The 26,083-nt window shown below is 37.9% G+C and overlaps 1 protein-coding gene across 2 annotated transcripts in view; it reads left to right on the top strand.

The window, feature by feature from the left end:
• Window positions 1-26,083, top strand: part of otud7b (OTU deubiquitinase 7B) — a 50,223-nt gene that overhangs the window by 2,807 nt on the left and 21,333 nt on the right. The gene's annotated exons all lie outside the window — the stretch shown is intronic.

Genomic DNA, 26,083 nt, shown 5'->3' with positions numbered 1-26,083 from the left:
TTTTCAAAATACTCAAAGACACTTTACAGAAGAATGGAGTTGAATAAAAGCAAGTAAACAGAGTAAAAGTTACGTTAAAATACAACATTCATTGGTTAATACACAGTTAAAACATGAATAAAAGCGGAAATATGGCACATTTTAATAATAATAATAATACATTTTATTTGTATAGCGCTTTTCAAAATACTCAAAGACACTTTACAGAAGAATGGAGTTGAATAAAAGCAAGTAAACAGAGTAAAAGTTACATTAAAATACAACATTCATTCATTAATACACAGTTAAAACATGAATAAAAGCGGAACTATGGCACATTTTAATAATAATAATAATACATTTTATTTTATAGCGCTTTTCAAAATACTCAAAGACACATTCCAGAAGAATGGAGTTGAATAAAAGCAAGTAAACAGAGTAAAAGTTACATTAAAATACAACATTCATTCGTTAATACACATTTAAAACGAAAATATGGCACATTTTAATAATAATAATAATACATTTTATTTGTATAGCCCTTTTCAAAATACTCAAAGACACTTTACAGAAGAATGGAGTTGAATAAAAGCAAGTAAACAGAGTAAAAGTTACGTTAAAATACAACATTCATTGGTTAATACACAGTTAAAACATGAATAAAAGCGGAAATATGGCACATTTTAATAATAATAATAATACATTTTATTTGTATAGCGCTTTTCAAAATACTCAAAGACACTTTACAGAAGAATGGAGTTGAATAAAAGCAAGTAAACAGAGTAAAAGTTACATTAAAATACAACATTCATTCGTTAATACACATTTAAAACATGAATAAAAGTGGAAATATGGCACATTTTAATAATAATAATAATACATTTTATTTGTATAGCGCTTTTCAAAATACTCAAAGACACTTTACAGAAGAATGGAGTTGAATAAAAGCAAGTAAACAGAGTAAAAGTTACATTAAAATACAACATTCATTGGTTAATACACAGTTAAAACATGAATAAAAGTGGAAATATGGCACATTTTAATAATAATAATAATAATACATTTTATTTGTATAGCTCTTTTCAAAATACTCAAAGACTTTACAGAAGAATGGAGTTGAATAAAAGCAAGTAAACAGAGTAAAAGTTACATTAAAATACAACATTCATTGGTTAATACACAGTTAAAACATGAATAAAAGCGAAAATATGGCACATTTTAATAATATAATAATACATTTTATTTGTATAGCTCTTTTCAAAATACTCAAAGACTTTACAGAAAAATGGAGTTGAATAAAAGCAAGTAAACAGAGTAAAAGTTACATTAAAATACAACATTCATTGGTTAATACACAGTTAAAACATGAATAAAAGCGAAAATATGGCACATTTTAATAATAATAATAATAATACATTTTATTTGTATAGCCCTTTTCAAAATACTCAAAGACACTTTACAGAAGAATGGAGTTGAATAAAAGCAAGTAAACAGAGTAAAAGTTACATTAAAATACAACATTCATTCTTTAATACACAGTTAAAACATGAATAAAAGCGGAACTATGGCACATTTTAATAATAATAATAATAATACATTTTATTTGTATAGCGCTTTTCAAAATACTCAGACACGTTACAGAAGAATGGAGTTGAATAAAAGCAAGTAAACTGAGTAAAAGTTACATTAAAATACAACATTCATTCGTTAATACACAGTTAAAACATGAATAAAAGTGGAAATATGGCACATTTTAATAATAATAATAATAATACATTTTATTTGTATAGCGCTTTTCAAAATACTCAGACACTTTACAGAAGAATGGAGTTGAATAAAAGCAAGTAAACTGAGTAAAAGTTACATTAAAATACAACATTCATTGGTTAATACACAGTTAAAACATGAATAAAAGTGGAAATATGGCACATTTTAATAATAATAATAATAATACATTTTATTTGTATAGCGCTTTTCAAAATACTCAAAGACTTTACAGAAGAATGGAGTTGAATAAAAGCAAGTAAACAGAGTAAAAGTTACATTAAAATACAACATTCATTGGTTAATACATAGTTAAAACATGAGTAAAAGCGGGGCGGGGCACAGCAGTCAGATATAAAAAGTTCGACATTAAAAACAGATTTAAAGACACCCTGGACTGGTGGCCGGCCAATCCCAGGGCACATATAGACAAACAACCATTCACACTCACATTCATACCTATGGACAATTTGGAGTGGCTAATTAACCTAGCATGTTTTTGGTGAAAGATCTTCGCCGTGAGTGCTCTGCTGGTTCAAAAGGAAAACTGCTTTTGTTTAGATTTTTCCCATCATCCCCAACCCTTATGTGAAACATGACCCACACAACTAGCATAGCGGAGCAAACAATGCACCGTGACACACCTGTTTTGACTATAAAGCCCTAAAAAAAACCATCCAAAAAGGCATCAATGTTCCATATTAACCAAGCTACAGCGACATTGTTATTGTAGCAGCTAACACGAAGAACTATATTTACGGTGTAATGACACAGCACGTCGCGCCGCTAAGCAGAGGTAGCGAGCCCCCTTCCAAAACGCTGCCATAGTACACCGATCTGTACCCACTAGGAGTATAATAACAATAGCAAGCATATGAAGAACTACGAATAGACAACCCAATTATCCGCAAAGTATTAGCCCACATTCCGTGTTGTGTGTACACACGGCTACATGGACTGTGTGTTGAAAAAACTACTTCCTCTGTATTACTCAGCAAGTCGTGTACATTACTCAGTCGCTATAATTATTAATTAATTATAATAATATTATTTAGTAGGTACTCTACATTATTCAGAGGTACTGTTTATTATTCATTCATTACTGTACATTACTCAGGAGCTACCATACATTGCTCAGTACGTCCTGTATATTACTCAGTACTTCCTACATATATAACTCATAGGTGCTGTATATTACTCAGTATGTCTTGCATATCCCTCAGTAGCTACTGTGTATTACTGAGTAGGTACACTACATCACTCAGTAAGTTTTGTATATTACTCAGTATGTCTTGCATATCCCTCAGTAGCTACTGTGTATTACTGAGTAGGTACACTACATCACTCAGTAAGTTTTGTATATTACTCAGTATTTCCTACTCATAGGTGTTGTATGTTACTCAGTATGTCTTGCATATTCCTCAGTAGCTACTGTGTATTACTGAGTAGGTACAGTACATCACTCAGTAAGTTCTGTATATTACTCAGTACTCCTCAGTAGAGACTGTGTATTACTGAGTAAGTAACGTGCATTACTCAGTCATTTCTGTATATATTACTCAGTTGGTCCTGTATATTACTCAGTACTTCCTACAAATATTACACATTATGTACTGTATATTACTCGGTACATTATGTATATTCCTCAGTAGCGACTGTGTATTACTGAGTAAGTAACTTACATTACTCAGTAATTTCGGTATGTATTACTCAGTTGGTCCTGTATATTTCTCAGTACTTCCTACATATATTACTCATAGGTGCTGTATATTACTCAGTATGTCTTGTATATTATAGGTACAGTACATCACTCAGTAAGTTCTGTATATTACTCAGTACTTCCTACATATATTACACAGCATGTACTGTACATTACTCAGCACGTCCTACATATATTACACAGTATGTACTGTATATTACACAGTACATTCTGTATATTCCGCAGTATGTATTGTGAACTACTGAGTAGGTACTGTACATTACTCGGTAAGTACTCTGTATTACCCATACATCCTGTATAGTCTTGAGTAGCGACTGTGTATTACTGAGTAAGTAACTTACATTACTCAGTAATTTCTGTATGTATTACTCAGTTTGTCCTGTATATTACTCAGTACTTCCTACATATATTACTCATAGGTGCTGTATATTACTCAGTATGTCTTGCATATTCCTCAGTAGCTACTGTGTATTACTGAGTAGGTACACTACATCACTCAGTAAGTTCTGTATATTACTCAGTACTCCTCAGTAGCGACTGTGTATTACTGAGTAAGTAACTTACATTACTCAGTAATTTCTGTATATATTACTCAGTTCGTCCTGTATATTACTCAGTACTTCCTACAAATATTACACAGTATGTACTGTATATTACTCGGTACATTATGTATATTCCTCAGTAGCGACTGTGTATTACTGAGTAAGTAACTTACATTACTCAGTAATTTCTGTATGTATTACTCAGTTTGTCCTGTATATTACTCAGTACTTCCTACATATATTACTCATAGGTGCTGTATATTACTCAGTATGTCTTGTATATTATAGGTACAGTACATCACTCAGTACGTTCTGTATATTACTCAGTACTTCCTACATATATTACACAGCATGTACTGTACATTACTCAGCACGTCCTACATATATTACACAGTATGTACTGTATATTACACAGTACATTCTGTATATTCCGCAGTATGTATTGTGAACTACTGAGTAGGTACTGTACATTACTCGGTAAGTACTCTGTATTACCCATACATCCTGTATATTCTTGAGTAGCGACTGTGTATTACTGAGTAAGTAACTTACATTACTCAGTAATTTCTGTATGTATTACTCAGTTTGTCCTGTATATTACTCAGTACTTCCTACATATATTACTCATAGGTGCTGTATATTACTCAGTATGTCTTGCATATTCCTCAGTAGCTACTGTGTATTACTGAGTAGGTACAGTACATCACTCAGTGTGTACTGTATATTACTCAGTACTTCCTACATATATTACACAGTATGTACTGTATATTACTCAGTACATTCTGTATATTCTGCAGTATGTATTGTGATGTACTGAGTAGGTACTGTAGATTACTCAGTACGTACTCTGTATTAATCAGTACATCCTGTATATTCCTCAGTAGCGACTGTGTATTACTGAGTAAGTAACTTACATTACTCAGTAATTTCTGTATGTATTACTCAGTTCGTCCTGTATATTACTGAGTAGGGGTTAGTAGGGGTACATGAGGGGTTCCCCGGTCCCTGGTACTGGTTCCTTGGTTCTTTACATTATCACATTTTATGTAAATACATATACTACATATACTACATTGTGGAAATATGGGCCATTATTTGATTTAAAAAGTAATATACAGTTACAAATACCATAGTTTTTGTATGTATATGTTGTTTGTGTTGCGAGCGGCGACTCGTCCCACTTTGTTCGACGGTCCTTAAACACACCACTGTGTATTAGGGACACAGTAGGGACTGTGTATTCTCGAGCAGGTCCTGTGTATTACTGAATATTACTCGGTCATCGGTGTGCTCGGGCACTCCCGTGGCGTTCTTGGTGAGGAGGCGGCGGCGGCGGCGTGTACCGTGTGTTTGCTCGGCATACCAGCACGGCGAGTCAGCGTGCGGATGCTCGGCATAGCGTTGCTGTGAAAACAATTTAGTACATGTGAGGAATGATGTCATCTTTTAGCCAGCTCGCGTGTTCACTTGTGACAAGGACAAGAGACGTCGATTTCACTGTCGGGGCAATGGAAGGTAGAACCCGTGCTGCACCGCCTCAACAAATGCTGTAGTGTAAAAAGAAGTCGAGCTGTCATAATAGTAAATGGTAAAGACAATAAAATAGTCTTAATTAACAATAACAATGCAGCTTCTTGTCTGTATTCTTCTCCATATGACAGGAACACTTTGTTGTTTTTAAGGATCTACTGCAAAAATGGTAGTCAAAGATCTTCTACGATATAACACTTTGACTACCATTTTTGCAGTAGATCCTTAAAAACAACAAAGTGTTATATCGTAGATCTTTGACTACCATTTTTGCAGTAGATCCTTAAAAACAACAAAGTGTTATATCGTAGATCTTTGACTACCATTTTTGCAGTAGATCCTTAAAAACAACAAAGATCTTCTACGATGTAACACTTTGTTGTTTTTAAGGATCTACTGCAAAAATGGTAGTCAAAGTGTTATATCGTAGAAGATCCTTAAAAACAACAAAGATCTTCTACGATGTAACACTTTGTTGTTTTTAAGGATCTACTGCAAAAATGGTAGTCAAAGATCTACGATATAACACTTTGTTGTTTTTAAGGATCTACTGCAAAAATGTAGTCAAAGATCTACGATATAACACTTTGTTGTTTTTAAGGATTTACTGCAAAAATGGTAGTCAAAGATCTTCTACGATATAACACTTTGTTGTTTTTAAGGATTTACTGCAAAATGGTAGTCAAAGATCTTCTACGATATAACACTTTGTTGTTTTTAAGGATCTACTGCAAAAATGGTAGCCAAAGATCTTCTACGATATAACACTTTGTTGTTTTTAAGGATTTACTGCAAAAATGGTAGTCAAAGATCTACGATATAACACTTTGTTGTTTTTAAGGATCTACTGCAAAAATGGTAGTCAAAGATCTTCTACGATATAACACTTTGTTGTTTTTAAGGATCTACTGCAAAAATGGTAGTCAAAGATCTACGATATAACACTTTGTTGTTTTTAAGGATCTACTGCAAAAATGGTAGTCAAAGATCTTCTACGATATAACACTTAGTTGTTTTTAAGGATCTACTGCAAAAATGGTAGCCAAAGATCTTCTACGATATAACACTTTGTTGTTTTTAAGGATTTACTGCAAAAATGGTAGTCAAAGATCTACGATATAACACTTTGTTGTTTTTAAGGATCTACTGCAAAAATGGTAGTCAAAGATCTTCTACGATATAACACTTTGGTGTTTTTAAGGATTTACTGCAAAAATGGTAATCAAAGATCTTCTACGATATAACACTTTGGTGTTTTTAAGGATCTGCTGCAAAAATGGTAGTCAAAGATCTTCTACGATATAACACTTTGTTGTTTTTAAGGATTTACTGCAAAAATGGTAGTCAAAGATCTACGATATAACACTTTGTTGTTTTTAAGGATCTACTGCAAAAATGGTAGTCAAAGATCTTCTACGATGTAACACTTTGTTGTTTTTAAGGATCTACTGCAAAAATGGTAGCCAAAGATCTTCTACGATATAACACTTTGTTGTTTTTAAGGATCTACTGCAAAAATGGTAGTCAAAGATCTTCTACGATATAACACTTTGTTGTTTTTAAGGATCTACTGCAAAAATGGTAGTCAAAGATCTTCTACGATATAACACTTTGTTGTTTTTAAGGATCTACTGCAAAAATGGTAGCCAAAGATCTTCTACGATATAACACTTTGTTGTTTTTAAGGATCTGCTGCAAAAATGGTAGTCAAAGATCTTCTATGATATAACACTTTGTTGTTTTTAAGGATCTACTGCAAAAATGGTAGTCAAAGATCTTCTACGATATAACACTTTGTTGTTTTTAAGGATTTACTGCAAAATGGTAGTCAAAGATCTTCTACGATATAACACTTTGTTTTTAAGGATCTACTGCAAAAATGGTAGCCAAAGATCTTCTACGATATAACACTTTGTTGTTTTTAAGGATCTACTGCAAAAATGGTAGTCAAAGATCTTCTACGATATAACACTTTGTTGTTTTTAAGGATTTACTGCAAAAATGGTTGCCAAAGATCTTCTACGATATAACACTTTGTTGTTTTTAAGGATTTACTGCAAAATGGTAGTCAAAGATCTTCTACGATATAACACTTTGTTGTTTTTAAGGATTTACTGCAAAAATGGTAGTCAAAGATCTTCTACGATATAACACTTTGTTGTTTTTAAGGATCTACTGCAAAAATGGTAGTCAAAGATCTTCTACGATATAACACTTTGTTGTTTTTAAGGATCTACTGCAAAAATGGTAGCCAAAGATCTTCTACGATATAACACTTTGTTGTTTTTAAGGATTTACTGCAAAAATGGTAGTCAAAGATCTACGATATAACACTTTGTTGTTTTTAAGGATCTACTGCAAAAATGGTAGTCAAAGATCTTCTACGATATAACACTTTGTTGTTTTTAAGGATCTACTGCAAAAATGGTAGTCAAAGATCTTCTACGATATAACACTTTGTTGTTTTTAAGGATCTACTGCAAAAATGGTAGTCAAAGATCTTCTACGATATAACACTTTGTTGTTTTTAAGGATTTACTGCAAAAATGGTAGCCAAAGATCTCCTATATAACACTTTGCTGTTTTTAAGGATCCACTGCGAGAGTCAAAGATCTTCCATGTGACAGGAGCGCTCTGCTGTTTTTAAGGATTGATATGAAAAAAAAAAAAGATCATCATAATGACAGCAAAAAAGCGAGTCAAAGATCTGCGATATGACTGCAGCACTCAAACGCTGTTTTTGAGGACCTACTGCTGAAATGCTAGTCAAACATAATAATAATAATAATAATAATAATAATACATTTTATTTGTATAGCGCTTTTCAAAATGTACATGATAGGAGCGCTTGTTTTGTGTCACTTTGCGGGCAGATATTTGACTTTTATTGGGATTTGTATGGGGTTAGTGTCCATACTTAAAATACACAGACAGTTTCATCAGTACTTCATGAGGTACACACGTTCCATAAACGTTCAGTAAAGTATCGAGCGGTCGGCTAGCACACACATGCACGTCAACGCGACTCCCGTGGGAAAGCTAAAGGCTGCTGTCCACCCAGCGACGTTCCTGTTGTACTTTGTCCATCCGTCCAGAACCTGGTCGTGGAACAGATCACATGACTAGATAGGAAACGTACTTTTAAGCACAAGGCCGCACCAAGCAATACAAGTACGTTGACGGCAGTCATGGATGCTTTTGCTTCTCCAAGCATGTTTTAGTCAGGCAAATGACTTTGTGTCCTTTACCATAATAACTAGCTTTCACATCATAACATCTGAAACAAGGATTATGTGTGTGTGTGGGGGGGGGGGGGGGGGGGGGGTGGGTGGGTGTATTTCACAGGGGAAGCCGGCTGCTTCAGCAAAGCCCAGGCTATGAAATTTTAAATTTGACTCTCTGGCTGGACACTCCTTTCAAACAGCTGCTCATTTAAGTGTGTGTGTGTGTGTGTGTGTGTGTGTGTGTGGGCGAGGAATCCAGTGTCACTTTTGACGGCATTCCCACGAGAGAGCTCTCAAACACGGTCAGATTAATAAGTAAGCAGCTATCTTCCACTCGCTCAGGTTAGTGGGACAGGCTGTATGTGTGTGTGTGTGTGTGTGTGTATGTGTGTGTCAGGTGTTCACACAAAGCAGCTTCTAAATCAGGGGTCTCAAACTCAATTTACTTGGGGGCCACTGGAGCTAGGGTCTGGGCAAGGCTGGGTTTTCAGGTTTTCCAAAAAAAAAAAAAAAATTATTAAAAACAGAAAAATATACAAACTTTTTCAATGCTTTGGTTCCAATTTTCTACAAGAAAAGCTCTGATAAAACATTCCACTGTTCTCAAATATCTTAATTTTTATTTTTCTGCACAAAATAAGATGAAAAATAAATAAAAAATCAAGAATAAAGAAAATCAATCAATCAGTAATAAATAAATATAATAATAATAATAATAAAAAGTTAAGAAAGCACATATAGTTGGTGGGTAGACAAATGATTTTTTTCATATTAAAATGAACAAAGCATTATTAGAGCCCTGTAGACATGACAAAACACGACTATAGTCACATTTATACTCTTTTTATTTACAACATATTGCGCAACTGCAGGGTCTCGAGACACATGCTAACTCGCAAACTAGAGAGCTAGCGACCTAAACGGTAGCCTTCAAGTTATTTCCTTTCAACTTAAATAGCCAAAAACTTACCACTTCCACACGGATAGGGAGGATAACTATTAACAGTTATTTAACCTTTAACATGAACATGAATCAAACGTAATCATTTTTTCTGGGTACATGATACCATACAGCATCCATATCAAACTTAAACATTAAACTTTCATATCAAGGCGGGGGCCTCAAACTAGTGTCCTGCGGGCCACATTTGGCCCACGGCCCGCATGTTTGAGACCCCTGTTCTAAATGTTTTTTTTTTTTATAACACTCAATTGAATGAATATGTATAATATTCAAACTGTTGTTGCGCGTGATCTTACTTGAGCATCAAGAGGTGTAGCACACGACACACACGGCTATCGAGAGCACATGCCCCGCCTCTCCCCTCTATAGAACCAACATGATGCACAGAGTACTCTTGTCATCCAGCTTGGTTGGGAGGCAAAGTGGAGGAAAACAAACATGCACGCACATGTCAATATATTGAAGCCGGCAAAATTATCCTTTGTTTTTATTCATCGTGCGATTAATTGATTAATTGATTAATTGATTTATTGATTATCGGGAGGGGATTGTTCAGTGTTTAGAATGATTTTGTGCCACGACTTGAGCAGTCCGCCGAGTCAATACTTCCACTCCTTATGATGACAGCGTTTCATTCATCTTATACAGGGGTGCTCACACTTTTTCAGCATGCGAGCTACTTTTAAAATGAGCGAGTCAAAATGATCTACCCACTACAAAAATGCAAAACATCTATTTATTTTCAAATGTATTGAGGATTATTTGTACGTACAATGTATGTTGATGTACCTTACATAACCAAATGAGCCAATATTGCAAAACACACATAATTAACTATTAACATTTTTTGTAATTACCTGAGTTTACTTTGATGACTTGCACTGAATTGAACCAGCCAGGGATGCATAGTCCGGACAGTAGCTGCTGATAGCCAGCCTCAAGCACACTTCCAAATGTTTATCAGTCATGGATAATATCCGTATCATAATATCCGTATAATATTCCATATCCGTATGGAAGTCATATGTTTTTTGCCTTTTTACTTGGTCCAGTTTTTGACTTTTTACTTGGTCCAGCTCCTTCACTCATTTTAGTGACCATAAACTTTAGCGAGGGCTTTAAAATCTCGCAATTCGCCGACTAGCTTAGCACTTTGCATCGTTGTTTACGCATGAGCGGTGACCTAAAGGGTCAAAATTCAGTTGTCATCTGACTGGTTGTCCTGTATGTCAATCAAGTGACGGCATTGATGCTGGGATGATATTTTTTTAATGTCACGCCGCGATCGACCAGCGATCGACCAGTACCACCTCCGCGATCGACCGGTAGCTCACCATCGACTTAATGAGCACCCCTGATCTTATATATCCGGCACGTCACACAGACATCAACTCGGCTTGTTTACGTTATCATTTCAGGGCTCGACAATAACGATGTACCGATGACCCGGGGCAAGTTAAAACAAAATTCGGGTAAAGTAAATCCAATCAGTGATATTCCCGTGGGGCAAGTGTACTTTGGCATGCCATACTACTTGTTTTTAATGTAGAGCCCTGAATTGGATAGTTGATTAATGAAATTTTATCATTAATTTTAATAAATGTAATCTCTGTGTTGTTGAATTTGGCACCATGTATAGTTGTTTATTGTTGGTGACCTCCAGCTGCATCAAGTCGTTGATTTCATTGTTGACGAAATGATGTCATGTTTGTAGTGTAGTGTATGTTGCTTGTGATGTTGGTTTGTTCCTTCTTTTCCTTAGCTGCCGTATGTGGTCTTACGTTCATGCTCGCTAGAGACGATGAAAAACGAGCTTCCTCGTCACACATGAAGGTCAGATTAATGGCCGCCTAGTAAAAAAGCTCATTAGCGATCCTCCGTGCCGACTTCTGACCCTCCTCCGACCTCAACCCTCTGGTTGCTTACCTTGCCAGCCTTGTGACAGCCTCACCTCTCCGGTTGCCGTGGGACTTTTTAAAATTCTTATTATCATTATTTGGCAGGCTAATGTGACAACACGTTGCCGCTCCCTCAGATATGAAGCTATGTCGGGTCACATGCTGCCATACCAGGGTGTGGATTATTAATAATAATTGCACCTGAAACAACCTGTCCAGCGCGTGTGTGTGTGCGTGATATGCAATAAATGCGATGATTATTGCTGGGAAAGTACGCAACGGTTTAGTCGTAGCTTCCCCTCCAGACAAGAAGCCCTGCTTCATCCGAGACATCGGGCCTAATCCGGCCCTGACGAGGAGCCCTGCGTCACCCAGCGTGACATCACACAAGGAATGATGCAACGTCCCGAGCCCGACCTCGCGGCACATGGGGCTTCCACATGAGCAGCTTTAGCGCTGGCGTAGTAAGCTAGTAAGCCTTGGTGTCGCCGACCTCTTCCTTTGTTTCAGGACTATTCCACATACGTTTAGTTTTTCATTTAATCCAGTGAGTGCATAAGACACGGTTGTCCAGAGTGTAGTGTAATTTATCCAGAAAAAGAAAAGAAAACGACAAAATGAAATCATTTTTCAAGAATAAAATCTAAATATTAAGAGAAAAAAAGCTGTAATCTTAATTTGATGATAATAACGTAACATGATGAAAAATAACATCATTTTAGTCGATTAAGATTGAAATGTTACATTTAAAAAGGAGTCGTAATATTATGACAAAAAAAAGTTGTCATTTTTGGAAAATTAGTTAAAATATTACGGAAATAAAGGCAAAATATTATATGAACAAAATCTTATGAGAAGATCATTTAAAAGAAGAATACTGAAATAGTTGGAAAGAGAAAGAAAAGCAGAAATTAAAAAAAACGTGCAATTCACATCATACAATACATTTCACTGAATAAATTATTTTATTTTTTAGATAATTTGTTAAATTCACAGTGGATTCACATCAGAACAAAATGTATCTTGTGTCTAACGGACTACATGATGGTGCTTTTGTAAATGAGTAATAAATAGTATTATGAGTAAATATATTATATATTTTAATAGCATGGAATGGAAATAAAAAGGGTCGTAATACTACGAAAAACTAAACAAAATAAAGCTGTCATTTTTAGAAAATCGGTTTGGAAGAAGGTTATAACATTATGGGAATGAAGTAAAAATATTCTGCCAGTAAAGCCATAATAGATTAATCTATAAGATATTAAATTGGAATATTATTAATCTATTAATTTTCTTAATCTCTTGAAATATACTGTATTGTTGTAGTATTACAAGAAGAAAATGTATTATCTCAAGGGGACTTATTATGCTAATTTTTTGTTGCGGACTCCTATAGAGCAGCGACACACAATAACCCACACAGAAAGCCTTTTACATTTTGCATGCTAGCAAGCCTGCTACCAAATGACACAGGACATGCGGCCGGGCGGCATGAAGAAGATTGATTGACAATGGTCTGCAGCCAATCGGGATGCAGAATACAATGGACAGACTTCCCACAGTGCAATTACAGCGAAATACAAAATAGGAAGGTGTGTATCATACAAGTGTGTATCATATCTACACGTGTTGCTTGACAAAGTATACACATACACTATGTGGCCCTTGGTGGAAAAAATTTGGACACCCCTGGCATAAAAAATGCGTCTGAGTGTAAAATATTGACATGCTCCGTATGATTTATGGAAAGGAAAGACATTAGACGGCAGCATCAGACATCATAAAAGCTAAATGATGTTCATCCTGTGAGAAGTACTCAAAAGAGGATGTTAGTATGTCTCGTGTAGGCCGGGGCGGGGGTGTGGGGGGGGTGTGTGGTTTTCAGTGTCAGTGTCTTGCTGCGTTGCCTGCTTAGCACTCAATATCATTTCACACTAATTCCATTTTCTGCCTTATTAGTGTCGTGACAGAACAGACAACTTAATTAACTGATTTCCCTCTGTTAATTTCAAGTTTATCGTTGTTTTTTTTTTTTTTTATTAGTTCCTAACGTTAACAGGCGTCCCTTTTTATTCTCGCGGCAGCACGGTGAAATCAGCGCCCCAGACAGTTGGCCTGGCAGGAGGCATTCCAGTCCCCATTTGGTGCCCTGTAAGGCTCTAATCAGCGCCCAGCGATTTTAAATAAATGTCAGACATCCTGCAGTCGCCTAGATACAGTCATTTCAAAGTGCTTTTTTTTTTTTTTTTTTTGTAGTTGCCGGAGAACATGCCATTATGTGTCAGTAACTTGCGCCACATAATCACATACAGTAAACCTCGGATATATCGGATTCAATTGTTCCCACTGGTTTTGTCCGATATAAGCGAAATCCGTTATATGCGTATACCGGAAAATGTCCGTTTTACGCATATATGGGATTTATATCCGGTATATGCGTAAATGGGATTTTATCCGTTATAAAAAGGCACTTCCTTGACTATGTTTCCAATGTACCTGGACGCGCAGGCAACGCTGCAAACGCTGCAAATGACGTCGTATAGCGGCCTGTCACGATTCGGCGAATCGGAGCGCCACGATGCGGCCATGCGATATATGCCAGGGAAATTTCATGGAAATGCATTGGAACGGGACTGGAGATTTTGTCCGAAATAGGCGAAATCCGTTATAAAAAAATCCGATATATGCAATGAATTTTTATTGGAAATGCATTACAGAAAAATTGGTTCTTTTTTATCTGTCCGTTGTGAGCGAATTTCCGATATGTCCGATATATCCGAGGTTTACTGTACAACGTAGTAACATGAAGGAATGGGACAGGAGGACACAAATGCGTCGTGCTAATGTGCTAGCATCGCACTCACATGTCAACAACACCGAGCTAGATTAGCATAGTCACTGAAGAACGACGTAAACATAGCTGACTGGCAGGTAGTTGGCAGAGCTTTAGTTTAAGATGTGTAGTGAAGCCTTAAAACATTTTTTTGACAAAGGTCCATTCACACTCACATTCATACCTATGGACAATTATCCTAGCATGTTTTTGGAATGTGGGAGGAAACCGCACCATAATTAGTTTGAATACAATTTAAAATCTTCACTTTAAACATGTATGACATGACATCTGAATTCATGACAAAGGAGCACACTGAGTGGAGATGTGCTTTGTAAATAAAGTACAATTTAAATGTTGGCACTAACATAAATTACACTAATTGATCAATTCTACTTTCTTTGTCAAAGTAATGGTAATGGTTTAATTTCATTTGAACATGCATCAGATTCCAATTGAGTGCATCCCATAATCAGTTCCCAGTTCCACATGTCCAAAAGGAGTAGGAAGAAGCAAAGCTTATTAAATCCTACCCCTCCATCTGGTACTTTTACAATCACTAACTCTTACATTTGTTCACTTCCTGCTTTCCATAATACAGTTTAAGGTTTTTTTTTTTGTTTTTGTTTAATAATGCACCTCGTACTTTTTTTAAAAAGTTTTTTTTAAGTTTTTTTTTTTTAGGTTTTTTTTGTTTTAAATTAATTAATTTAATTAATTTTTTTGTCCAAGTACAAGGTGATATGAGCATCCAATGACATAATGTGTACCATAGTAAGTGTCAATATAGTACGTAAGTGTATACTTTATACACTGTAACTCTGCACTTGTCTCATGTAATACATATACATATATTACATACAACAGCGTAGTATGTGGGACAGGAGGACACAAACGTGAGCGTAGCTGCTATATGTAATGCTAAGTGCTAACATGACATTTTGACAGCAGTATTGCACCAGGTTAGCATAAGTGAGGTAAAAACAAAACAATCAAACGTACAGCTCCAAAATCTGCAACTGACTGACGGATGGTTTACATATTCATTCATTCATAAGTTCTTTTAGCTTTTACTGTAATCCATCACCACGTCACTCTATAAAATATGGTAATGGTAATGGTAATGGTAATGGTAATTTATTTCATTTGAACATGCATCAGATTCCAATTGAGTGCATCCCATAATCAGTTCCCAGTTCCACATGTCCAAAAGGAGTAGGAAGAAGCAAATCTTATTAAATCCTACCCCTCCATCTGATACTTTTAAAATCACTAACTGTTACATTTGTTCACTTCCTGCTTTCCTAATACAGTTTTAAGTTGTTGTTATATTTTTTTGATTTTTTTTAAAATATTTTTTTTTTTTTTTTTTTTTTTTTTTAATTTTTTGAATATTTTTTTATTTGTATTTTTTATTTTTTTGTCCCGTACCGAAGTAGTCGGTGATATGAGCATCCAATGACATAATGTGTACCATAGTAAGTGTCAATATTACATTTGTTCACTTCCTGCTTTCCATAATACAGTTTAAGGTTTTTTTTTTTGTTTGTTTTTTTTAATAATGTACCTCGTAGCGAAGTACTCGGTGATATGAGCATCCAATGCCATAATGTGTACCATAGTGCGTGTCAATATAGTGATATATATAGCACATCATGACTGGTTCAAGACTCTTCATCCTTGGATTTAGCAAACATCAACTGCTTGTATTGTTTCTTGAATTGGCTCATCGTTGTGCATTGTTTGATTTCCTTACTCAATCCATTCCATAGTTTGATTCCACATACTGAAATGCTATGGCTAGCATAACGTAGTCCTAGCATAGAAGTGTTTCAAATGTACTTCTTCCCTGAGATCATATTTCTGGATTGGATGACGTTTTTAGCTAATTGATTATTTTTAGCCTTATGCATTATTTTAGCTGTTTTAAGTAGTTTTGATACAAATTGGAAAATATTGTTTTGAAGATCCTCAAAATAACAAGAGCATGCTGGTGTTTTTAAGGATCTTCTACAGTATATGACAGGAGTGATCTGCTCTTTTTAGGAATGTTTTGCAAAAATGCCAGTCAAAGATCCGGTAAATGACAGTAGTGCTCTGCTGTTTTTTGGAATCTGCCGTGAAAGTAGCGCTCTGCTGTTAATTAAGCACCTACTGCAAAAAAAAAATCCTCAAAATGTCAGGAGCATACTTCAATTTTTAAGGACCGACTGGAAAATCCCTGGAGAAAGATCTCTATGTGACAGGAGTGATCTATTGTTTTTAGGAATGTGCTGCTAAAATGCCAGTCAAAGATCCTGTAAATGACGGGAGTGCTCTGCTGTTTTTTGGAATCTGCTGTGAAAATAGTGCTCTGCTGTTAATTAAGCACCGACTGCAAAAAAAACTGTTGAATGTTTTGCAAAAATGCCAGTCAAAGATCCTGTAAATGACAGGAGTGCTCTGCTGTTTTTTGGAATCTGCTGTGAAAGGAGTGCTCTGCTGGTTATTAGGGACTTCCTGCAAAAAAAAAAACGGCAAAAATCCTCAAAATGCCACTAGTATAATGTTCATTTACAACATTCTGTGTCGAGTAGAGAAAGGTTGAATGACAGACAGTCCATGGCTTGTGTCATCTTCAAAGACGACTTGAAAAGGTGTCCTGTCTAAACCTCACGTAGCGGGTCTAATTAACAAATGCTTCAAGTCTGGAATGAATGAGGTCTAAGGTGTGGAGTCGCTTGTCGGGTTCTTCGAGAAAATGCTATTAATAAATACTGTATGCTCCCAGTGATGGATTAGGCATGTCCCTCTGTGCGGATATGACTCTCCCCCCCACTCCTCACCCCTGTATATTTACAGAGTGTCCGAAACAGGTGGGTGGAGTCATTTTTGAGACAAAGGGGTTATTCCATGCTGGCATTGAACGCCGGAACAATATGAACACATTCCAAAACTCACACTCTTTGTTTGCTCACTTTCTTTTTCCAATAGTTGATGTTTATTTTCGTGCAGGGGTCTCAAACACGCGGCCCGCGGGCCAAATGTGGCCCGCAGGACACTAGTTTGAGGCCCCCGCCTTGATATGAAAGTTTAATGTTTAAGTTTGATATGGATGCTGTATGGTATCATGTACCCAGAAAAAATGATTACGTTTGATTCATGTTCATGTTAAAGGTTAAATAACTGTTAATAGTTATCCTCCCTATCCGTGTGGAAGTGGTAAGTTTTTGGCTATTTAAGTTGAAAGGAAATAACTTGGAGGCTACCGTTTAGGTCGCTAGCGGTCTAGTTTGCGAGTTAGCATGTGTCTCAAGACCCTGCAGTTGCGCAATATGTTGTAAATAAAAAGAGTATAAATGTGACTATAGTCGTGTTTTGTCATGTCTACAGGGCTCTAATAATGCTTTGTTCATTTTAATATGAAAAAAATCATTTGTCTACCCACCAACTATATGTGCTTTCTTAACTTTTTATTATTATTATTATATTTATTTATTACTGATGGATTGATTTTCTTTATTATTGATTTGTTTATTTATTTTTCATCTTATTTTGTGCAGAAAAATAAAAAATAAGATTGAGAACAGTAGAATGTTTTATCAGAGCTTTTCTTGTAGAAAATCGGAACCAAAGCACTGAAAAAAGTTTGTATATTTTTCTGTTTTTAATAAATGCGTTTTTTTTTTTTGGAAAACCTGATGCGGCCCAGCCTTGCCCAGACCCTAGCTCCAGTGGCCCCCAGGTAAATTGAGTTTGAGACCCCTGTTTTAGTGTCAGCGTCTCCGCCGTAAAGTTCAAAGCTGCGCTAATCTGGTGTTGCAGCTAGCAGCTAGCACCTAGCAGCTCGATAAAAGCCAGGTTAAGTTGATTCTTTGCTGTTTGCGGCCGGTCTTCCCCCAGCTCTGCTGGACACAAAGACCAAGGCCGCCATGAAAGGGAAGTTGGACTTGGCAGATTTTTGTGTTGTGACCCAACTGCACTGGGACCTGACCGGCCCCGGTGGCATGCGGTCAGGGGGGGCCGCGGGGGAGCTCAGGGGGGGGGCGGCTCGGGTGCGGAATCTCTGACATCAGCCGAGTGTGTGTTCACGCTTGGTCAGGCGTGGAATGTGAACTCTACAGAACAAGAGACAGAGAGAGAGAGAGGAGTTCTTCATCTTGATACGTGGAGAGGGACTCCACTGAGATGTTTTTAAAAAGAAAGACACGTGGGCGGACGTAAGTGGTCTACATGTGGGTTTTTTGGTCCGCGGATTCCTTCTGTCCCGATAAAAAGATGGACACAGTCCACAAGCAACTGTCCTCTCCAACTGGCTGAGGTTCAGACCTTTATAATGGCCTCCTTGATTGTAGACGTTAGCATCCAATGAAAACCTTTTGACTGTTGAACACAGGAGTTTACAAACTTCGCTATTTTGTATTAGATATGCTAAGAAGGTAAGCTATATTTGAAGAAAAAACTGCAAAACAGCTTTGTGATTTAGCATCAACTATGCTACTTTTTCCTCCATTTTTGCATTTGCATTTTTACAGCTATTTTTTTCCATTTATGCTGGATTTTTTTTATTTATTTTTTCAGAAAATGTGCAATTTCTAATGTGCAATTGCCAAAAAGTTTTGGCAGCTTTGTGATTTAGGTGAAAAAGCGGATTATTAGCATCAAATATGCTACTTTTTCCTCCATTTTTGCATTTTTACAGCTATTTTTTTCCATTTATGCTGGATTTTTTTATTTATTTTTCAACTATTTCAGCTATCCGCTTACATTTTCATTCATTCATTTTCTACCGCTTATCCTCACGAGGGTCACGGGGGGTGCTGGAGCCTATCCCAGCTGTCTTTGGGCGAGACGCGTGATACACTCTGGACTGGTGGCCAGCCAATCACAGGGCACATATAGACAAACAACCATTCACACTCACATTCATACCTATGGACAATTTGGAGTTGCTAATTAACCTAGCATGTTTTTGGAATGTGGGAGGAAACCGGAGTACCCGGAGAAAACCCACACATGCACGGGGAGAACATGCAAACTCCACACAGAATTTGCTTGGCTAAATTATTATAAATATAAATTTTTCCCTGCCCAAATAAACATGAAGCCAATTACATTAACAATAACCATCCACCCATTTTCTATTCCGCTTATCCTCACGAGGGTCGCTGGTATGCTGGAGCCTATCTCAGCTGTCTTCGGGCGAGACGCGTGATACACTCTGGACTGGTGGCCAGCCAATCCCAGGGCACTTATAGACAAACAACCATTCACACTCACATTCATACCTATGGACAATTTGGAGTGGCTAATTAACCTAGCATGTTTTTGGAATGTGGGAGGAAACCAGAGTACCCGGAGATAACCCAACATGCAAACCCAAGGGTGGAATTGATCTCGGGTCTCCTTGGTGTGTGGCCTGCGCTTTAACCACTCGGCCGCCATTGTATACCAAACACCTCATTTGCACTTGCTCTGCCAGAGAATAAGAAGACGGTGCAGGAGGGATTGGCGTTGCTAACATAGCAAGCTTTGTTGTTACATTTTTGCGAGTATTTACACCCCCGACGTGCTTTTTTAAAACAGGCCGGCCAAGTATCAACCTTTTTAGAAACGTATAGAACCCCTGTCTGCGCTGTCCAGAAGCCTCCCAAACGCTGGGTAAAGACTTGGAAGGCTGACGTGCTATTTGGAATGTACAGTAATGCTGTAGGATTACATAAGAGTGTTCAACTGTGATGGTATACAACACAGCCCGAAGAGTATCGCCTCTTTTTCAGTCCTTATGTGAGATGGAAGCCGCTCCTCGTGAATCAAAGATGGGGCAAAGGTGTCCCTGCGAGCAGGCCTTCATTCTCCTCTGGCGTTCCTCAGCCGGTGGCGTTCCTCAGCCGGTGGCGTTCATGCTCTTCCCCGCGCTATAGCGTCCCTCTTATGTAACGGCTCGCTGTAGGCAGACGGGGGCTCAGGCCCTAACCAGATTACAGATAGCTCCGCAGATTGACATGCCCAAGGACAGCATTTCAACACACCTTTGTTTTCATTTTCCCTTCATTCCGTGTCGGCTTTCCCCAGCAGGGAATTTACACAAAAAGTTTGCTAATGAGCGCAAGCTTTCCTACGTGTTTTAATGCAGCTTTTTACCATGAAAGGTCCTCTACATGACAGGAGTGCATTTTTGGAAATGCCTGCTGCAAAAAAAAAATTAAAAGATCCTTAAAATTACAAGAGCACGCTGGTGTTTTTAAGGACCTGCTGGAAAAGAACTAGCCCAAGATCTTCTACAGTATATGACAGGAGTGATCTGCTCTTTTTAGGAATGTTTTGCAAAAATGCCAGTCAAAGATCCTGTAAATGACAGGAGTGCCCTGCTGTTTTTTGGAATCTGCTGTGAAAGTAGTGCTCTGCTGTTAATTAAGCACATACTGCAAAAAAAAAAAAAAAACTGTCAAAGATCCTCAAAATGACAGGAGCACACTTCCATTTTTAAGGACCGACTGGAAAATCCCTGGAGAAAGATCTCTATGAAAGATCTCTGTCTCTATATGGAGTGATCTATTGTTTTTAGGAATGTGCTGCTAAAATGCTAGTCAAAGATCCTGTAAATGACAGGAGTGTTCTGCTGTTTTTTGGAATCTGCTGTGAAAGTAGCGCTCTGCTGTTAATTAAGCACCTACTGCAAAAAAAACTGTTGAATGTTTTGCAAAAATGCCAGTCAAAGATCCTGTAAATGACAGGAGTGCTCTGCTGTTTTTCGGAATCTGCTGTTAAGGACCTACTGCAAAAAAAAAAAACTGTCAAAGATCCTCAAAATGACAGGAGCACACTTCCATTTTTAAGGACCGAATTAATTAAGCACCTACTGCAAAAAAAAAACTGTTGAACGTTTTGCAAAAATGCCAGTCAAAGATCCTGTAAATGACAGGAGTGCTCTGCTGTTTTTTGGAATCTGCTGTGAAAGTAGTACTCTGCTGTTAATTAAGCACCTACTGCAAAAAAAACTGTCAAAGATCCTCAAAATGACAGGAGCACACTTCCATTTTTAAGGACCGAGTGGAAAATCCCTGGAGAAAGATCTCTATGTGACAGGAGTGATCTATTGTTTTTAGGAATGTGCTGCTAAAATGCCAGTCAAAGATCCTGTAAATGACGGGAGTGCTCTGCTGTTTTTTGGAATCTGCTGTGAAAATAGTGCTCTGCTGTTAATTAAGCACCGACTGCAAAAAAAACTGTTGAATGTTTTGCAAAAATGCCAGTCAAAGATCCGGTAAATGACAGGAGTGCTCTGCTGTTTTTTTGGAATCTGCTGTGAAAGTAGTGCTCTGCTGTTAATTAAGCACCTATTGCAAAAAAAAACTGTTGAATGTTTTGCAAAAATGCCAGTCAAAGATCCTGTAAATGACAGGAGCACACTTCCATTTTTAAGGACCGGCCGGAAAATCCCTGGAGAAAGATCTCTATGTGACAGGAGTGATCTATTGTTTTTAGGAATGTGCTGCTAAAATATCAGTCAAAGATCCGGTAAATGACAGGAGTGCTCTGCTGTTTTTTGGAATCTGCTGTGAAAATAGTGCTCTGCTGTTAATTAAGCACCTACTGCAAAAAAAAACTGTTGAATGTTTTGCAAAAATGCCAGTCAAAGATCCTGTAAATGACAGGAGTGCCCTGCTGTTTTTTGGAATCTGCTGTGAAAGTAGTGCTCTGCTGTTAATTAAGGACCTATTGCAAAAAAAAAACTGTCAAAGATCCTCAAAATGACAGGAGCACACTTCCATTTTTAAGGACCGACCGGAAAATCCCTGGAGAAAGATCTCTATGTGACAGGAGTGATCTATTGTTTTTAGGAATCTTTTGCAAAAATGCCAGTCAAAGATCCTGTAAATGACAGGAGTGCTCTGCTGGTTTTTGGAATCTGCTGTTAAGGACCTACTGCAAAAAAAACTGTCAAAGATCCTCAAAATAACAGGAGCACGCTTCCATTTTTAAGGAACTTTTTTAAATCACTTTGGAGAGATCCTCTATATGACAGTGGTGATCTGCTATTTTTGAGCACCTACTGTAAAAACGCAAGTCAACAATCCTCATGACGGGGGGGGGGGGCTGCTGTGGTTCAGAATCTACTGCAAAATCTCAAGCTGAAGAATGCTATTTTTAATCATCTGCTGCAGATGCCAAAGATCCTCTTTATGATCCTTATGATAAAAAATGCTAGTCAGAGATCCTCCACATGACAGGAGTCATCTATTTTTGACGACCTATCACTAGACAAAGATCCTCTATGTGACGGCGGTGCTCTGCCATTTTAAGCATATGCGGCGAAATGCTAGTCAAAGATCCTCTCCGCTCCGCCGAGCTAAGATAGGCCACTAATGCAAAGATGAAGCGTTTTCCTCGCCTTCATCCGAAAGCCGGCCTCAGCAGTCAGTTGACCCCTGGCGGCCCCGGCGAGGGCTGACGCAGCGGGCCGAGGTGACCTCTTGTCCCTCGCTTGATCCAGGCCTTTCTCCCACGTGTCGTCAGCAGCTCCTGTTACATAAACGCCTCCTGCCAGACAAAAAAAGCGGCGGCGTGGGCGTGTCCGCTTGGCAGCGTCCCGGTTGCACACGCCCTCTTTTGCGTCACATGAACCTTGGAGATACACGCATTATTCTTTATTTTTATTCTCATTTTATTATTATTATTATTATTGCACCACTTTTTTAGGGCTGTCACGATAACAAATTTTGCTGCTTGATTTTATTTTATTTATTTTATTTATTTTATTTATTTTATTTATTTTATTTATTTTATTTATTTTATTTATTTTATTTATTTTTTATTTTTTTCTTATCGAATTATCATTAAGATTATCATCGTTCTATATTATTATAATTTAATTTAAAACAATAAATACATAAAAATAGCTCAGACACACGCGCAAACCCCATCCACTCAATACGCACACACCGTGGACGTCCCGGGGTGGGGCGACCGGGGCGTTATAGGGGGGGACCCAGGGGTCCCAGATCCACAACCAGGCCCCGAGCCCAAGGAGACACGAACCGCTAAGGGATAGCACCGGGGCGCGCGGGCGAGCGGCAAGGCACCCCGCCGCCGGACAGCTCACCCCCAGAGAGGAAGTGCCGCATCTCCAAGCCACGGGGAGGCCAAGCACCAGAGCCGAGGAGTCAAGACCAGCGCTAGGCCACCAACGAACCCCACCATCCACCGGGAGCCCCCCCACACACCCCCAGAACCAGCAGCGCACCAACCACGTGCTACCAGTAGCTCTCCAAAGTCTTTAGTCAATTATTAGCAACTCCTACACCGACAAAATTAGGGTTCGGCAGTAGTCTGGAAGTCCTCTGGAGCGCTTGGGAGTGCGACCAATCACAGTGGAGTGGGCCCGTCCTCGGAAAGCTTTATTTGTGGATTATCGTATGTAGCTACTCTATAGGAGTCCACAACTGAACTTAAAGGACTTTGAAAAATTAGCATAACAATTAGCATTGTTTATATTCTTACCTTCTGATTCTTACCTTTAGTTTTCATCCATGCGTTTCAGGAATGTTGTCATTTTCTATTATGTATTACTGTATGTCGTGAATATTGCACTGAAGAAAATTGTGAATTGAAGTTGCAAAAATAGCATAGCATAGCATAGCATAGCATAGCATAGACACATTGCAGTTGTTGTTTTTTTTTTCCTTAAGGCAAATCCTTTTTGAACCTGACAATTCTGACGTCTACATTTCTCGTGCCCGAATATTCAACCCCTTCACAACGTGCCTATTTTGGTTTTCCACATTCCAAAAAGTCCCCACGCATCCCATAATTGCACATTTCAGCTCCGTTTCTGACGCATTCTCTCTCACTTTGTTGCACACATTGAAGTTAATGGCTTGGTTGATGGAGGCTCTGTTGAAGATGTTTTACATGCGCAATAATGTCCGTTTGAGCCTATCCATCGTGCCCGATGGTCATGTGACGTGTGAGAGGATCTTTGCGGTCACAGACTCTTGTTTCGTTTCAATCTGATCCATCCACTTCCTGGATTCTGTGGTCTCGGTTACATTCTCGACATGGGACTTTGAAGGCATCACGGTGTTGTCAGCGAGTGTGGGCGTTTCTTACATTTTCTTTCTTCTATTATGACTTTTCATTTTTGTCGTTAATATGACAAAAGCTTATGTGTTTATTCTCATAACCGAGGGCGGCATGGCTCAGGCAGTATAGTGGTTGCCTCCCAACCTGAGGGTTGCTGGTTCGATCCTCAGTCGTCCCATAACCATGTCATAGTATCACATTATTGAACCCCAAGTTGCTGTTTTTATCATTTTTGTTGTTTTTTTCAATTTTACCCATTATTTAAATTTTCCTGTTGTAATTGTGACTTGATTTCCCTAAGTATTTTGACTTTACATAACTTTTTCCGCAACTTAATTTTTCCAAAAATGACAACTTTATTTGTATTTACAGTTGTGACCAAATGTTTACACTCCACTGCATAATTTATTTTGTCATTATGATTTTAAAAGTAAAAAGAGTAAAAAAAAAAATTTCACACAAGCACTAACCATGAGTGACAGAAAGGTTTTTATTTTATCATTCATATTTACTGAGAAAAGGACAAAAAATCTGAAATTTTGCTGGGGAGTATAAACTTTTGGGCACAACTGTATTATATCTAAAATTGTCTTTTTTCTTTAATAGTAACTTTAATTTTAATTATTATTTTTTTTTATTTTACTATTTAATTTTAATTATTTTTTCCTATTAATATTTTGACTTTATTTTTGTAAAAATCACAATTTTTTTTTTTTAAGTTTTCTTAGCCCCTGGGCCGCAGTTTTGACACCCCTGCTGTAGAGCGTTTGTTCTGGCACGCCAAAGGCCCTTTCCTTGGGTCTGTCTATCCTCTCAACTCCAACCCCAACTAACCCCCTGCATGCCTGCGAGGGGAGGCGGTGCGATGGAGGGATGTAACAGGAGTAAACTGGTGACTCACCAGGCCGCACTGGAAGCAGGGTCACTGAGTCAGAGAACCGTGGCGTGGATGGGAATAGATGACTGTAGGCTGAGGCCCCAAAAACTGCTGTAGGTAGCACTATGTTTCCAACTCAAGCATCCTCATACTGAGCCATAGGAATTTACCGGTAAAAAAAAAAATTGGGACCTCAATTCACACAAATTTTATAAATGATGCAAATTGTTCAAATTCTCAATGAGCTGCATCCCAAACAAACCTTTTACTCCAGGATTCGAGCTGCAGGACTGCCTCACCGGCCAAGTCCTTCCAGGGCCTCCACGCGGAGCTGATATGAACCAATGATCTCCCCACTGTGAGGCCGGTATGCTAACCACTATGTCACCGTGCAGCTGAGTCTAATTATTATTCACTGTTGAGTTATTATTGGGGGCGGCACGGCGGTCGAGTGGTTAGCGCGCAGACCTCACAGCTAGGAGACCAGGGTTCAATTCCCACCCTCGGCACATCTCTGTTTCTCCGGGTACTCCGGTTTCCTCCCACATTCCAAAAACATGCTAGGTTAATTAGCCACTCCAAATTGTCCATAGGTATGAATGTGAGTGTGAATGGTTGTTTGTCTATATGTGCCCTGTGATTGGCTGGCCACCAGTTCAGGGTGTACCCAGACAGCTGGGATAG

This window comes from Doryrhamphus excisus, chromosome 17 (assembly GCF_030265055.1).
Source record: "Doryrhamphus excisus isolate RoL2022-K1 chromosome 17, RoL_Dexc_1.0, whole genome shotgun sequence".
Lineage (NCBI taxonomy): Eukaryota > Metazoa > Chordata > Actinopteri > Syngnathiformes > Syngnathidae > Doryrhamphus > Doryrhamphus excisus.
This window is presented reverse-complemented; position numbering and strand designations above follow the sequence as displayed.